Raw genomic sequence first — 17,900 nt, forward strand, 5'->3', positions numbered from 1 at the left:
CTTTTTCATTGTTCTCAGATCCAAGGGTTTGGGTCTGTGGTCACCTATGCAAATTGGTGAGGCTTTTTATCCAACATTTCCCAGGAAAGGGGGGGTGCAAGTGTTGGGAGGATTGTTCATTGTTCTTAAGATCCAAGGGTCTGGGTCTGTAGTCACCTAGGCAAATTGGTGAAGCTTTTTACTAAACCTTGTCCAGGAAGTGGGGTGCAAGGTTTTGGGAAGTATTTTGGGGGGAAGGACGCGTCCAAACAGCTCTTCCCCAGTAACCAGTATTAGTTTGGTGGTGGTAGCGGCCAGTCCAAGGACAACGGGTGGAATATTTTGTACCTTGGGGAAGTTTTGACCTAAGCTGGTAAAGATAAGCTTAGGAGGTTTTTCATGCAGGTCCCCACATCTGTACCCTAGAGTTCAGAGTGGGGGAGGAACCTTGACAGCCTTAGTTTATGCTATCTGTAAAACTGAGATCACAATGCCTATTTATTTTTGTAAAGTCTTTTGAGATCAGATGTGAATATTATTAGTTCATCAGAAACATATAAATGAAAGAAAATCCAAAGAAAATGGCATCATCAAGGACTTGATTCAACAGGCACTTCACACTCAGAACTACCAGTGCAGTCAATGAAAGTCCTGTGCACAGAGAAACTGCAGAATCAGGCCCGACAAATTGATCCTACACTGCACCACTACTACCCTGAGTACCCTGGCCAGTTTCCAAAAGAAGATCCTGGAATTCTTCCAGCTGGGGAAAGCACTGTACGTGTCCTGAGCCTCCTTCTGAGAGGGAGTGGGCAGGGCCTGGTCTGCATCAGCAACCAGGTCCACACATTCCACCTCCAGGTCCCATAGAGATTCCTTCATGGTAGTCATAGTCCACCACAGAGTGTGCTGGTGCACATCTTCCTCCACTGGCTTAGAAATAACCAACAGCTATTTTTATCTCCACCCACGGCGTCTGCCCCGAAACCTCTCCAAGTTGCCAGTCGTTTACCAGGACCACTTCAGGACTTGGAAACTAATTTCAGCAGCCATGTTCACAGTGGCCACTGAGGGAAAAGACCACCTCACAGAACCCCTACTATGCAACCCACACCTTTGTGTGCTGGTGGTGGAGTCCCCCTTCATGCACCAAAAGATGGTCCTGGCTGGTGTCATGAGAATCAAAGACCTTCTGGACTACCGCTGGAGGGACTAGGTGGAGCCCATGGTGCATGGCTAGTGCATGGGGTTGCCCACCCTGTCATGTGCTCCAGGAGGTGAGGACAGCCTTGCTCCTGCTTCTCTCACTTTTCTCAAGCAGGCCCTGTGAGAGGGCGCTCCCTGCCCATCAGAGGTCATCACTGGATCCTTGCCTCACGAGTAGTTCTCCACTCCAACACACAATCTGAGTAGGCTGAATGCCATTCAGCCAGTCCATCTCTGAACCGCACACAGAGAACATCTGTACATGCGCATGCTCCATACCACCCACTTCCTTGCCCTTATGTCCCAACCCAACACCAAGTGGCAGGAATAGCTGCCACTTACAGAGGGCAGGGAGCCCAATGGACCAGCTTGTTCACCACCCTGGTCCCACATCCCGGTGAAGATATTAGTTGGTGTCTTCTCCTTGGAGCCATGAGTACGGGTGTGTGGTTGGCACAGTTTATGGATTCCTCTAACAACTTCCCCTTCTACAATGAGAGGGAGACTCTGGCACACACCTATTAGAGTATGTCAGGCTGCAGCCCCTCTTCTGGTTCCTCCAGAACCTCTTGCTGAGGTTCTGGATGCATTTCTGCACACACCTCCTTATATTTACACATCCTATCTGCGGCCCCAAAAAGTTGCAAGATCTCATCAACCTCCTTCTGGCACTGGCCAAGATGGCCATTGATCACACCAGGAGGAGGAAGCTAAATGGAGGGAGTGCTCTATGACTCTGGAGCCTGTTTCCAGTCCTTTGTATTATGTCTTCAGGCAGAGTTCCTCTGGACACTAAATATTTGAATTCCTTTGTGGAACAGTGGGTGATGTCTGGGGTTCTCTGCTTGGTGTCCCCATCTGGACCCCTTGTTTTGGCCCTATGACTCTCACTCCCATTCCTTTTTTTCCCCATCTGTTGTCCCCCATAATCACTTGCAACTGGGCTCAGTAGTTCCTCCCCCTGGACTGAGGAAACGGGCCTCTAGTTGCGGGAAGGCCTAGGCCCCCTCATCCTAGATACACCACACTACAGGTTACCTCCTGGCTGGTATTTCACCAGCCTGGCTGGTTTGTTTATGGATTTGACATTTTCCAGGAAAAATAATTTGATCTGCCAGGTTTTTTATGTGGATCTAAAGATTTGCATTATCATCACAATACACTAGTATATCGAATGTTAAAAGTTTGTGTCCAGCTAAAGATGTTGCAGTGTTCCCACATCTGCAGTGGGAGAACATTATTTTCTTAACATATATAGATAAGTTTAAGTATGTCTCTAGATACTGTAAGTGGCTGTTGAAGGGGATAGAGGGGAGGTTGCAGAGTTGTTTTGTGGTTGGGGTTGTGGCAGGCTTGCCTTGTGGGGAGAGTGGGTGCTGGGTTTTTTGCATCCCAAAGGTGATAACCCTACCACACCACTAGTAGAAAATATTATGTTTTTAAATTTTAGGATAGGCTAGCATAAGCACTATGTTTTCATAGATCATTGTCATCATCTAGTCTGACCTCCTGTATAACTCAGGCCAAAGAACTTTCCCAAAACAATTCCCACAGCATATCTTTCAGATAAAACATTCAATCTTCATTAAAAAGTGGTCAGTGATGGAATATCCACCACAACTCTTGGTATAATGACAAAAATAAACAAAACCAGAGAATACTTCTAAAAATTGCTTTGAAGCTTTTAAGTGGGAAGGTGTTTACAGGTTAGAGGAAAAGCACGTCTAGCACTTTCAAACCCCAGATGAATTAAATACGGAACAAAAACAAGAGCTTTAAGAAATATAGTATCACAATGCAATAAAACACAAATGAATAGGTTAATCAAATCATTCCTCAATTTTTCTAAACTATCAGAATTATAGATATACATTTGAGACTTTCAAGTGAGAGTTTTGTAAACTGGAGCAACAGCCTCTCTTTTATACCTTGTAAAGTTGTCCAATATCATCCACAACATCCAATTTAACTTTTTAGGACTATAAGGAAGCTAAACCTTTTCTAGATTCCAAATCTTCACCTGTTCAGAAAGATGATAAATGAGCAATTGATGTTGAAGAGGGTGATATTTAAATATATTTATTTGCCATTGTTTTGAGTTTATCAGGGTGTGTTAAATGGTTAGGGTTTCTTTTAATTACAGTTGTAACATTCTGTGACAGCCTGAGATAGAATATTTGCAGCTGCTTGAGACATGCATCCTCTGCTATTCGATGCATCAGTTGTGGGGGTTTTACCCACTAAGGGACAAATTGTGATACTGCTCAGTATGAGTAAAGGTACTTTACAAATAGTGCCACTGACTTCAAGGAGATTACTTGGGGAGTATGGAATTGTTCAACATGAGTAAGGGTATCACTCTAAACTTCCTGAGTTTTTACATTTGAATGTTTCTTTGAGTGGGTATTCTTTGTATTTCAAATTCAAACTTAATAAATCAAAAATTGTTTATAGAATATAAACAAAAAATCAAATTCTCACATTTCTTTTCTTGTATGCAGTCACAGCGCCCTAGTCACTGCAGAAAATTTTTCAGTAATCACAAGCAATGTACAGTGCACCAGTAGCAAGATCGTTCTGCAGAATGTTGTTTCTGGGATATTCTGCCTTTGCTGAAAAAGGATGAACATACCAGCACCAAAAGCAGAAGTAAACCCTCACAACAGCCCTCAGACTTCAGGATATATATTTTGGTGCAACAGGAAAGAAAAAAAAAATCAGCTCCTAAGTGCCTCATTCTCACACACAGTTTGGGACTCAGGGAAGTAAAGTTTTTGAATGAAGGCCATTTCAATTCTGAGACTAAACTAAAATGCTGCTTTTTGCACAAATGACACAAAGGCAAATATTATTTATCTGTGATAGCTCCCACTATGTGCAATGTATAGGCCCTATCAAATTCATGGCCATGAAAAACACATCCTGGACCGTGAAATCTGGTCTTGTGTGTGCTTTTACTCTATATGCTACAGATTTCACAGGGGAGACCAGCGTTCCTCAGATATGGGGTCCTGACTCAAAAGGGAGTTGTAAGGGGTTAAGGGGGGGGTCACAAGGTTATTTTAGGGGCATCACGGGATTGCCACCCTTACTTCTGCACTGCCTTCAGAGCTGCTGCCAGAGAGCGGCAAATGTTAGCCGGTGTGGCAAGGCACCTTCTCTGTCTCACCAGCCTCAGCTGTTTTTAGTCTTGATAAGACGGGCTCTTGGGTAAAACAGTCCTTCTAGGATGCACAGGGGCAGTCTGTTCCTTCTCTCAGCCAGTCTCTTGAGCTTGTTTTTCTTCCCTTCTGGGAGGGAATGCAGCCTCCCTCCCCTCCTGGTGAGGCTCGCTGTCTTGCTGCTCCTAGCCTACTGGCAGCTTGACTCCTTCTCTCTTTCTTCCCCCCCAACAGGGGAGGGTTTAAAAAAGTCTCAGGCAGCCCTTAGTTGGAATCAGCTGATCCTAACTGACCTCAGGTAACTCCCACTCAGCTGATCCTAACTGATTCTCTGGTAACCCCTTCTCAGCTGAACCTGATTGATCTATAGTTACCCCTCCCCAGTTGATAGGGAGGAGGGCCTTTTAACCTTCTGGGACCGTTTTCTACCCCATCCCCACCCCACAGCTGTCTGTCCTGAGTTTATCACACCAAGCACCCAGCTCTGAAGGCAACGCCCCACCAGCAGCAGCACAGAAGTAAGGGTGGCAATACTATACCATATCATACCACACCATGCCACCCTTACTTCTGCGCTGCTGCCTTCAGAGCTGGGTGGCCCGAGAGTAGTGGCTGCTGACTGAGGGCCCAACTCTGCAGGCAGCAGCACAGAAGTAAGGGTGACAATACCATACCCTGCCATCCTTACTTCTGCACTGCTGCTGGTGGCGGCTTTGCCTTCAGAACTGGGCTCGCGACCAGTAGCCGCCGCTCTCCAGCTGCTGAGCTCTGAAGACAGCACCGCCGTCAGCAGCAGCGCAGAAGTAAGGGTAGCAATACTGCAACCCCCCTAAGATTGTAGGGATCAGGACCCCTACAATTACAACACCCTAAAACTTCAGATTTAAATAGCTGAAATCCTGAAATTTGCGATTTTAAAAATCCTATGACTGTGAAATTGACCATAATGGACCATGAGTTTGGTAGGGCCTTAGCAATGTACTTGTCAAGCACTGAAAAAGGATCACTTCCGCTTCAAGGATTTCACAGTCTAAGAACAATAAAAGTGCTAGTCCTAAGAATAGTACATTTAATTTCTTAGCATCTTTCATCCAAGCAACTTGAAGCCCTTTACAAGAATTAATTAGTTACGTTTCACAACAACCCTGTGAAGAACCTGAGGCACAGAAAGATTGTGTTACTTGCACAAGATCACAGTGCTATGACTGACTATGTGTAAGAGGTAATGTCTAGAGCTGGTTTGGAAAAAATTCGGACAGTTTTTTAGTCAGAATTTGCCAGTTGGTTTAAATTGCAGCCACTGAGACAATTTGATTTTGACAAAGTTCCAACAGAAGCCAGGCAGAGTTCAAAATCTACTTGTTCTCCTCCCAGCTTCCCTGCTCAACAGCCCAGACTTTCAGGTTCTGTGGCCTTGTCACAGCCCACCAGGCAGACCGCTCCGGAGCTGCAGCTCCATCCCCTTTCGCAGAGAATTTAGAAATGTTTCAGTTTTATTTTGCATTAGAACAAAACCAAATGTAAAACCCTAGAATTGCTCCAAAAGCATTTTCAACCCACAAAATGTCATATACAAAGGTATCTTTCCAACAATTGTGATGAAAAAATGGAGAAACAATAGATCGGTATATTACCAGACTGTGCAAAATGGCCAACTCCTGGGATTATCAAATTTAAAAGACGAACTAATTCATGAAAATTTAGTAATAGGGATGAAAGATGCAGAAGCTCAAATGAGAATGCTAAGAGATCCCACACTAACTCTACCAAGACTTATAAACATATGCAAAGCTAGTGAACAAGCTCACATCAAAACAGAGAGTAAGTGAAGCCAGCAAGCGATAATTAATTCACCAAGTAACAAAGGGAAAGCATGAAAATAAAAGAAAAATACACAGCATCCGCAACTGAACTTGGTGCAAAGTATTACCTTTTCACCACCAACTGCCTCATTACCGTAGACTACTATTCAGACCTCTAGAACCAGATGAACTGTCAGACACTACCATAGGGGCCATTACAGACAAAGCAATGAAGCATTTCAGTAGCATGGTATCCCAAATTGTGTAGTTTCAGACCCCAGTTGACCAACAGTAAATTCATGAATTTTACTGGGAATGGGAATTCAGTCATATCACATCATCACCATACAATAGCCAGTCAAATGAGAAACCTGAACTGGCTGTTAAAAATTGCTAAGAGTCTACGAAAGAAAGCTGCAAAAAAGCAAAGAAAATATATGGCAAACTATTATTGAATTAAGAAACTCCCACAGAAGGCCTTAATAGCAGCCCAGTACAACGTTTGATGTCAAGACATCCATACCTTGCTGCCCATAGCCCCAGCATTACTATACTTGGTAGTGGTGGAAGGAGTAACAGACAAAAAGGAAGAGAGACATGCAAAGGCCAAAACCTGCTATGACTGACAAGCTAAAGACCTTCCAAAACCACAATGGAAGATCCTGCCAAAATCCAATTCTTTCCTCAGGCCACACCATGCAATTGAAAGCAAGCAACATGTACTGAATAGATAAATCTTCATTCATATGACAACAGGGGATGGAGATATATTTAACTGAAACTAAAATACATTCAGTCACTATGAACACAAGACATAGATGTGAAAATAGAGAAATATACACTGCTCTGTGACTTGATCATCAGGAACACAGGCTCACAAGCAACTAACAGATATTGGAAAAGATTCTCAACACACCACATCACCAGAAGAAACAAGTCACACTTGCTCCATCATCAAACAGCCTGCAAGTTATACACAAGACTATGTACAAATATTAAAGCATAAAAAATAAAACAACCCTGCCAAACCCAGAGGTTCATTCCCAAGTAAGTGAAGAGTTAGTCCAAAAATATATTAATATTAAGTTATATATATATATATATGAGACTTTAAGGGAGTATGATATGTTAAATATGTAAATGAGTTATAGTATACATGTACAATTTTTCTTTCTGAAATAAATGTGACAAAAAAGATGGTGTGCCACATAGCTTCCCTATAGGAGCAGCTGTAGTATGATTATGTATAGGGTTATGTCAAGGAACCTAGAGAATTCCACTTTCAGGAAGTACTTCATGAGTGGACAGCATATGTAGAGGAAGGAATGAAGCCTGACTGTTGCACTGTCTTGGCCAGGGGTGGCCAAACTGAGCCTGAGAAGGAGCCAGAATTTACCAATGTACATTTCCAAAGAGCCACAGTAATACGTCAGCAGTGCCCCCATCAGCACCCCCGCTCCACTCCCAGAGCCTCCCACCCCTGCTGATCAGCATCTTCCCCTCCCTCCCTCCCTGCCTGCACCTCCCAATCAGCTGTTTTGTGGCAGGAGGTTGGCGCCTGTAGCTCCAGCCCTGGAGTCGGTGCCAAAACAAGGAGCCGCATATTAATTTCTGAAGAGCCACATGTTGGCTCCAGAGCCACAGGTTGGCCACCCCTGGTCTTGGCTCTCTCTTTTTGTATTCAATCACTGAACGCACATCAAGTCAGTGACAAAGCTAGGAATAGAACCCGGGAGTCCTCGTTCCCAGTTTCCCACTTAGTTTAATCACTAATATTTACATTTAAGCAGTACTGCCACGAATTAAAATTGGAGAACTCAGAATTAACTATCAAAGAACTAAAAATAAAGGATGGGGGAATGCAGAGGAAAAGTGTGTTATTCCATGCTTTTTTATGGGTCTTTCAAAATAGCTTATTTTCACAAGTTCTAAACTCATCTGGGTTCTCCCAGTCTTTATTTTAACTTCATACAAAAAAAAATTACAAGTGTAATTTCATGCTAAACACTAGCTGTCAAAGCAACAACAGGTACCAGTGTAATCTATTAGTACGTATGACTGCTTGTCAGATTCAATGGTGATAAAAAGATATGCAAATTCCACAGTGTGTCAGTATGGCTTATGTAGTATAGAATAAATAAAATAAACCATTATCTATCTGAGTTTGAGGTGTGGAAGAGAGGCAGGTGGTCACAGTTTAATCTAGACAAGATTGAGAATGTTGGCACCTTGGGGGAAAGCAGCCAGAAGAGTTAGCAGAATTGATCTCAGCATCCCTAACTATGTGACCACTGTCTGTAGTAGAGATGTGCAACTTAGGTGTTTGATTAGATCTTAGGCTGCTCCTGGATGTCCAGGTAGTGGTTGAAGTCAAAGCACTTTCTTCATTTCTCCTGGTGAGAACCATTTCTCTCTGATCTTGCCATGATTATCCACACTTTTTTCACCTCAAGATTAGATTGGTGCAATGCACCCTAGGAAGAGCTACAGCTTGGAACCATTCGCAAACAGAAGCTAAGGAGAATGCCATGGTCTGCTTATTAAGCAGTTTCATGGATGGAAACACACTCCATCAGTGCTCCAGGAGATGCACTGACTGCCAGTGAGCTTCCACATGGAATTCAAGGTGTTGGTGTTCAACTGTATAGCTTTAAATGGATTAGCAAAGAAGCCATCTCTCTCCAGGGGTCTCACACATACCACACAGCATGACCTATGCACAACTGACAGACTTCTTGGTTTGGATGCAGGGAATATTAAAGTCATGCTAGAGGGAACACGACACAGAACATAACCAAAACCTCTGCAGCAGACAATCTCCCTTTTCCATATTGCCACAATTCTGTTAAGTGGAGGTGCTGAAGAAGGCAGTCCCTTGCTGCAAATAGAAAAGAAGTGCTGGAGATATGTTCTCTGTGAGAAGTCCTCTGTTTTGGAACTCGCTCCTTGCCCTTGATCTGCCAGAGCCAGAATTTGTTAACCTTCCAGGCATGTGTTGCAAAACTTATCTTTTCTTCACAGCTATGAGGAGAGGTGAATTCACGGTGGTTGGGTTTCTTTTTTTCATATTACTGGAAAGATTTGTGATGTTAAGGCAAGATGAAGAGTCCCTTGCATTTTAATTTATTAGAATTAACACTTATTTTTTATAACTGAATAAATATAGCAGCAAAAAAATCTGTTAAAAACTGCAAAAAAAAAAAAAAGGAAACAAGATATAAAAACTATGTCAAAGTTTACCCTATCCATAAATCATTTTACTCTAACCATTTATTAATTTGATCACCTGGGTAAAAAAAGATATTATGGAACAAATGTCTGTTAGAAGTAAAAAAATATAGTAATGTGTTCAAACACAATTAAGCACTGACTAGTATTGAAAAAAACACCCAAGTGTTTGTTTGGAGTTTATTTCCCCAGGGGATGAGGAGAAGAACTTCAGGTAATGAACTCTGGAAGAGTTGGCTGTATATTCCACCCCCCGCACACACACACTATTTTCATAATTAGGACCTTACCAAATTCACAGTCCATTTTGGTCAATTTCATGGTCATAGGATTTTAAAAATCATAAATTTCATTATTTCAGCTATTTAAATCTGAAATTTCACAGTGTTGTAATTGTAGGGGTTCTGACCAATGTTCCTTCTAATTTTTCCCACACATATGTGGAATGAATTTTGTTGTGTGCACCGCTACACACATCACCTCCATATTGGTGCGCACTTAAAGAAATTCATGTGCTGGGGATGGGGCTGAGGGGTTCGGCGTGTGGGAGGGGTCTCAGGGCTGGGGCAGAGGATTGGAGTGCGGGTGTGTGTGTGAGGGGTGGGGCCCGGGATGAGGGGCTCAGGGCTGGGGCAGAGGGTTGAGGTACAGGGGGGTGCAGGCTCCAGCTGGGGGTGCGGGCTCTGGGGTGGGGCCAGGGATGAAGGGTTTGGGGTGCAGGCTGCCTGGGAGCTACAGCGGGGAAAGAGGACTCCCCTCCAGCTCTCTCTCCCCGCAGCAGCCCCTGGGCTGGGGGGAGGGGCACCTCCCCCCCCACCGGCCAGTCCATGCGGATCCGGTGCAGGGAGGCACCTCCCCCCGGCTGCAGCAGGTCCATGCTGGGGGAGAGGCATCTCTCTCAGCCGCAGCCCTGAGTCCCTGCGCAGGGCTTAATAGGCAGCTGCACGGCCTCACAGCTTAGAGGGAACTTAGGTCCTGACCCAAAAAGGAGTTGTGGGGGGGGTCGCAAGGTTATTGTAGAGGGCGTTGCGGTATTGCTACCCTTTCTTCTACACTGCTGTTGGTGGGAGGGGGCTGCCTTCAGAGCTGGGCAGCTGGAGAGTGGCAGCTGCTGACCAGGATCCCAGCTCTGAAGGCACAGCCGTCACCAGCAGCAGCACAGAAGTAAGGATGGCAGGGTATGGTATTGCCACCCTTACTTCTGCACTGCTGCCTGCAGAGCTGGGCCCTCAGTCAGCAGCTGCCACTCTCTAGTTGCTCAGCTCTGAAGGCAGCAACGCAGAAGTAAGGGTGGCATGGTATGGTATTGCCACCCTTACTTCTGCATGGCTGCTGGCAGGGCGCTGGCCTTCACAGCTGGGCACCCAGCCAACAGCCACCACTCTCCGGCTGCCCAGCTCTGAAGGCAGCGGAGAAGTAAGGGCGGCAATACCCCGATCCCCCTAAAATAACCTTGCAACCCCCCACTGCAACTCCCTTTTGGGTCAGGACCCCCAATTTAAGAAACACTGGTCTGCCCCATGAAATCTGTATAGTATAGGGTAAAAGCACACAAAAGACCAGATTTCAAGGCAGGAGACCAGATTTTATGGTCTGTGATGCGTTTTTCATGGCCATGAATTTATTCGGGCTCTATTCATAATAAAGTCCAATAAAGTTTAATGAAAAAAGCATAATCTTTCTAGAGGTTTCTTGAACTATCCTAGAAAATCTGAATAGACAATTATATCCTTGATATTGATTTGAATAGAATGGTTCAAAAAACCCTACTATTTGCATATGTATTCAAATCTAGTCCCTGATTCTGCAAAGATTTATGCACATGCTTAACTTTATGCATGTGAGGAGTCCACTGGCTCCAACAGACAACTCAGTTGTGTAAACTAAAGCATATAGTTAAGTCTCTGAAGGATCAGGGCCTACCCTCCCAATATTACACACTCTTCTGCATGTAACTATATGCTTATGAGTCATCTCATTGAATATCATGAGATTATTCATGGGAATAAAGCCACTTATCTGTGTAAGGATTTGCAGGAACATGGCCTAAGACTTCTTTCATATGAGTTATAAGAAAACAAAAGATTTCAGTGAGAGCTGATCTTTCTGAATTACAGCATAAGCCACTCAAGGAAACAAGCATTAGTGAGGATTTTTTCGTCTTTCTTTCTGGAAATAATTTTGATGTCAGAACATGTGATTATGGGTCTCACTAAATGAGTCAGACAGGAGAAGCAGAATGAAGAAAAATGCACAAGTACAAAATGGTTCAATCATGCACTGACTAAAATACCTTATTTATTTTATTTTAATGTACTGGTGGTTCACTGAAGGAACACTGGCAATGTTAGTGGGCCTACCATTTACCTACATATTGTGGTTTATAAGTCATTTGCAAAGCTCAAGTAAATTTCTGCTTAAAACAAACAAACTCAGTGCTCTGTTCAAGAGAATTATGTATAACTGTAGATGCACTATTTGCTCGATGATGGGGAAACCTACAGTAATAAACTGATGTGTACATACACATTAAAGGAATTGAATTTCTGATGGCTGAAATCTACCCTAAACTTCCAAGACATTATGATGAAATAACACTTCTCACGTCTATAGTCCCTTTTACCAGGGGAATTTCAAAGCACTTTATAAGCAAAAAGTAAGCCTCACAGCATCCAGAGTAGACAGCATTATCCCCATTTCACAGGTGAGGAAATTGAAGTTGAGTTTAAGGCCAAATTTCTCCAGAAGTGGCCTCTGATCTTGGGTGCTCCAATTTCTGAGTGCTTGAGCCACACTGGATCTGATTTTCGTAAGTGGCAAGCACCCACAACTCCAAATGAAATCTCTGGCAGCTATGGGTGCCCAGCACTTCTGAAAAGCTCTACAGTCTCTCAAGTTGAACACTTAGGAACTTAAACACCCAAAATTACACACCACTTTTCAAAGTCTTAGTCAAAGAGACTTGCCTAAATGTAAGCAGGGGAACAGTCCCGCTACTGTGGGGAACTTTCCTGGCTTCTGCACTACCCCGGTGAAGTGGGCTAGTGAAAGGATCCGAGTCCTCACTCCCATTTCCTTTACCCAGTGGCCTCCCTGCCCTTGAGGACTTCCCTTCCACTCTCCTGTCTGGCAGAATCCTCGTAACCCGAACAAGGCTGGGCCCAGGATTCCTAGGGTCTCAACCCCCAACCCTGCTGCGGTCACCTAGGACAGGGGCTAGGGTGTCCCCACTCTGGGGTACTCTCTCTGCACTGGGCACTTCTCTGATCCACTGACCATTACATACAAGTTAAAGCAAATGCAAGTTATTTAATCAACAATTAATTTTAAAAAGAATAAGGGAAAATGAGAAAGGTTAAAGGAAACACATCAACCCGCTCTGTGGCAGGGAACATCGCAAACAGTGTCTCTGGAATGTCAGGGCAGTTCACAGTCTGTTCCTTGCAAGTCCCAGGCCTTCTTCTCAGGCCTGGCTTTGCTGTAGGGATGCTGTGGGTTGGACACTTGCTCTGGTGGTGGCCACACGCTCTCAGGATCTAAGTGGTAGGACCCTTCTTCCCAGTGTCGCCTCCGCCCTATTGGGGTTATGATCCAAGCCTGGCCTGCAGAGCCTCTTGGCTGAGGCATCTCCCTGTGCTGGGCCCGTTGCCCAGGGTCCCCCTCGCTCTCCTCAGAGGCTCACCACACCCAGCTCTGGACTGCTCCAGCCCCAGCTCCACTACTCGGTCTCAGCGCTGCTGCTGCTGCTCTGCCTCCAGCTCCCTGGGCTGCTTCTTTGGCCCCTCTGGCTCTGGTTGCTACAGCTCTGCTCCCAGGACGGGTCTGCTTTGCAGGCTGCTTCTGTGACTCTGCTCCCAGCACTGACCTGCTTCATGGGCTGCTCTTCTGGCCCCTCTGGCTCTGGTTGCTGCAGCTCTGCTCCCAGGGCAAGTCTGCTCTCTCTGGGCTGTGCCTCTGGCTTTGGGGCTGCGTCTCTGCTCCCAGGACAGGGTCTGCTCTCTCTGGGCTGCTTTTCTGGTTCCTCTGGATCTGGCACAGCTCTGTTCCCCAGCTTAGCTTGGGCCCCTGCTTTCTCCTTAGCTCGGCCCCACTCTGTCTGACCCAGGCAAATCCAGCTCACACGGAGGATGAGGACGGGGCCGCCCTGGCCTCCTGACTCCCTGATTAGCCTGCTTGCCCTGTCATTCAGGATGACCTGGAGCATTGGCCTCTCCCCATTGTTCCTGGGGGCTGTCAGTCTCAGGGTCCTGATTCCCCATCAACCCTTCCCCCTTTTTAGTACTGGGAGCTAGCAACTAAAAAACCCGCACTGAACCTTAGTAAGGGGGCAACAGTCCCCTTACATAAAGTCATACCGCAAGTCAGTGGCACTCAGGAATAGAACCCAGAAATCCTAGTTCCCAATTCCTTGCTCTAAGTATGAGCCAACACTACCTATAGAAAAAAAGAGTTTAAAAATTTATTACTGAAAAAATCAATGTTCCTCTTAAGTTCTGATTTTCCAAAGAATTGCTAGGTTTGCTGTATGGCTCAAACTAGCCATTGCTCTGCCAGTATTGCCTAATCCAAATATTTAAAAAATCATGACTTGGGCCCCTCCAAAAACCATGAAATATCTTTAAAATCATGAGATTTTTTAAAAATAATAAATTTTGGGGGTGGGTTATTTGCCTCTTGGTTTTTGTGCCTTTAGGGTATACTTAGGTCATGTTTTCAAGCTTGTCTGCCTCCAGGAGGGCTAGATTTATTTATTTTTATAAATAAAAAAATAAAAAATAAAAACAAAACAAACAAACAATAATAGGAACAGATTCTCTGTTATCAAAAGATTCCTGGATCTCGGTTTTTAAGAACAACACTGAATATTGCCTGATTCACAATAAAAGCACCAGAGTTGGGAACATCTTGTCTCTATTACCACTCCTCTTCTGAACCTTTTACTTCTTGTGGCAGAACATGCAAACTACCTCTGCCTCTCGCTCTACCAAACAACAAGATAGCAGAATTGCAACCACTTTTTAATTTTAATGCATTTGTTTTTCCTCACTCAGTATACAAGAGACAAGGACCTGACCAGAGTCACAATTGTACAGCAGAAGTTTACACAAAATCCACCAAACTACTAGCAAAACTGACTGCTTAGTATCTGCTGAATTGTCAAAATGCAAGGCCACAGATTCAATGAGCTTTCAAAATCTTTTATAAGTTCAGACATTATTATAGGTATTTTCTGTGAAGTACATCAAATCTAGGACTCCTCTAGTGGCATCAGTTTCCTGTGCAATACTTCCCTTCTCCCATTTCTTTTTCGGTGGGGCAATGTAAACAACTTTATTTTTCTCCCTTCTCTTTAACTCTCAGGTATTTGGTAATATTTCAGGGAGGGATCATCATGATGAGGTCAAAAGCCAAAAAGGAACTCAGCAGCTTAGTAAGGGCTAAATTTTCTTTTTACTATTTGCAATGCAAATCTACTTTTTATTCCATACAGAGGTCTTGCACAATAGCCTGTGTACGCACATTAGTTCCAACAATGCCTTCCTATGCAATCACATTGTAATTATACACTCACAAAGCTGTGGCTGCTATGAACTGAAGTATCACCCTCTAAACAACTAATCTCAGTCTCTGCATTAAGACATTTTTTCTCTGTTTTCCCTTTGCTGTTTGCTCAGTGCTTTGATGCAGAGAACCTTTGCACTACTTACAAACCAGTAAACCTGGATTTAATCAAGTTATTATCCTGTCTATTATAAAATTTTCAGCTATTTGTTTTAAAACAAATGCCAAATAAGTCTACAAAATGCAGTGTGGAAAAAATTCCTGTAGGTTTGCAACCTTGCAAGGCTTTATAAAGCAAAAATAAATCTTTGTTTAAAGTGTATTAGAATAAAGGGCTTGTATTATATAAGACATTCACATATGTGCATGGGTGTACTGTCAGCATTTACTAGTAAACTGCAAAATATCAGTCCTTTGCAGTTACAAGAGAATTGTACAACTCAGAATGCAAAATTGTCAAAAATAAGTTAATATGTTTAAAAAAACCCATCCAAAACTGTTTAAATCTCAGTGATATTTATGATCTTCACAAATCAAGAGCTCCCTTCAGTTTAATTTAGTACTTTAAAAAAATAATTTAGCTTACTTCCTACATGCACAGGAGGCTTAAAGACAGCACTTTCCCCACACTTTACACATTGCAAAGGCTAATAAATATGGAACATTCAAAAATCTTGCACTGATATCCCAATACAGATCAGATGGAAATTTTAACAGGAGAAAAAAAATATGCAAAAGACAGCTTCTTAAGGGGGAGGGGGTCTCAAACCCATATTTAGAGACTTGATGTGGCTTTGGGGGGAAAAAAGAGAGAATGGCTTTGCAGTGCCTTTTTAAAAATTTATTTTAAACGAATTTAATCTTGACTGTTTTCAAACAGAAGAAACAAAAGCTGTGTTTCTCATAAATAAAGGAACTTGTGTCACTGCACTTCTGCTATACTTCAGTTTCTTGCGCCTGGGCCCCCGAAGAGCGAAGTCAGCTGCTCCTGTCATTTGGCAATGCTGAGATGGGGGGTGTCAAGGCCATATAAACGGAAACTTAACAGCAGATCTCCCTCTCTAGTTCTTTTCGTCTCATCTTGCACCAAATAACCACAGGCCAACCCACTGATTTTTTTAAAAAAATACCACTGACACGGAAACAAATTAATACCAAAAATAAAGCTGCAGGAAAGAGGGTGGGGAGTGGAATTTGTTTGCTCACCTTGGAAGCTAAAGGCACTAGCTCTGTTCCCAGCTCTGCTACTCCGAGAAGGGGGGACGAAGATGAAACAATTAACAAACAAAAACTTTGCTCCTTTCTCTCTGGGGCTCACTAAAAGCGTCACTTCCTCATACTGTAAGTGGAGGAGGCTCCCAATGAGTCCCTTTAATTCAACTCCTCCCTCCTGCTCCTCTCACAGAAGCTGCAGTTTAGAGCTCTAGTCGGGAAGCAGCTCCTTCCTCTCTTCCACCCTTGATTATTGAGCAGCTCTGACTAGCTAGCGTGATCCTTGCTGCCCTTCTCACAGATTTGACCGTCTGTGCTTAGTATTTGTTACTTATTTGTAGAAAAGAGGGGAGGGGAAGGCCTCTGCTTCACCAATTTGTGAAGCAAAACCTCACTGTGAAATGCCGCTCTGTGTATATCATACTTTGCAAAACTCCTAGGTTATATAATGTGTCCAGTCCCCAGCCTTCCCGTTAAGCTTGTAGTCTATTTACTTGTTTTTAAAAGGAAAGATTATAATGTGATTTGTTTTAGCAGGCCACTTGCCTCAGAGAATATATTTTCCGGTTCTCTTCCCCGCTCCCCTCCTCAAGCCAATACAGTAAGCTTAAAAGTGGGGAACCATAGAGTTCTGGAAAAAAGGAGTACTTGTGGCACCTTAGAGACTAACAAATTTATTTGAGCATAAGCTTTCGTGCATCCGATGAAGTGAGCTGTAGCTCACGAAAGCTTATGCTCAAATAAATTTGTTAGTCTCTAGGGTGCCACAAATACTCCTTTTCTTTTTGAGAATATAGACTAACACGGCTCCTACTCTGAAACCTGTCATAGAGTTCTGGGTTTCTGAACAATCTTCAGAGCATTTCAATAAATGCTGAACGTTTCAAACATCTGAAACTTTTTAAAAGAATTTTCTTCTTGCTACAGGAAATTGTCCTCTCACCCAGTGGAATATGTACCTCTGGGATTTCTCAATGGTTCACATGCAGTTCTGGAATATAACCCTTTCCGTCGCCCTGGCCTGAGGGAAAAAAATATTGCATGCTCACAAACATGCTCACCCTGCTCCACTTTAGGTCAGGAAGTGAACTTCTTGTTCCATCATCACTCCCCCTTTCATTAACCACAAGCAAAACTTTAAATATATAAAACAATGCTTTGGACAGTGTTAAAATGATCAGGAAAAAAATCATCCTGTGAATCATATTGAAAAAATATACTGACAAGTCAAATCAAAATTAAGATGGCAACATTTTGTGAAAAGACTCCTGTATATCCCTTTTCCTGTCACTTTTGAGCACTTGATGTTCCCACACCCATTTACTTTAGACCCAGGCTTGGGTCTATCCAGCACACAAAGGTTAATACAGAATTACTGTACTCAAACCTGGGGATTTTTCTCATCTCTAGTTTATGTAGGTTTATAATGTACAAATGATACAGGCAAACAACTCTACAGTGGGTTTTTTATTTCTTCTACAGTAATATAACAACATAACAGGTTCCATTAATAGATCTCAAAGTGCTTTACAAAGTAGGTCAATATAATTATCTTCACACTATAGATGTGAGAAACTGAGGCATGGGGAAATGAATTGACTTGCTCAAAATCACACAGCAAGTTAGCTGTAGATCTGGGAACAGTAACCAGGTTTCAGGTGTCCCAGCCCAGTGCTCTGTCTATTACACCACACTGCCTCCCTCTTAGTGCCTGTACAATAATGAGAAACCATGTAATGCAAAGGATGTA

The 17,900-nt window shown here is 43.4% G+C and overlaps 1 protein-coding gene across 1 annotated transcript in view; it reads right to left on the bottom strand.

The window, feature by feature from the left end:
• The window catches only part of MIDEAS (mitotic deacetylase associated SANT domain protein), a 90,206-nt gene extending 73,976 nt beyond the window's left edge, over window positions 1-16,230 (bottom strand). Inside the window, exon 1 of the mRNA XM_084631447.1 lies at window positions 16,145-16,230. The gene's annotated coding sequence lies outside the window, so the exon portion shown is untranslated. The remainder of the gene's footprint in view (window positions 1-16,144) is intronic.
• Between the last annotated feature and the right edge of the window lie 1,670 nt (window positions 16,231-17,900).

The sequence above is a fragment of the Lepidochelys olivacea genome, assembly GCF_965140295.1.
Source record: "Lepidochelys olivacea isolate rLepOli2 genome assembly, chromosome: 6".
NCBI lineage: Eukaryota > Metazoa > Chordata > Testudines > Cheloniidae > Lepidochelys > Lepidochelys olivacea.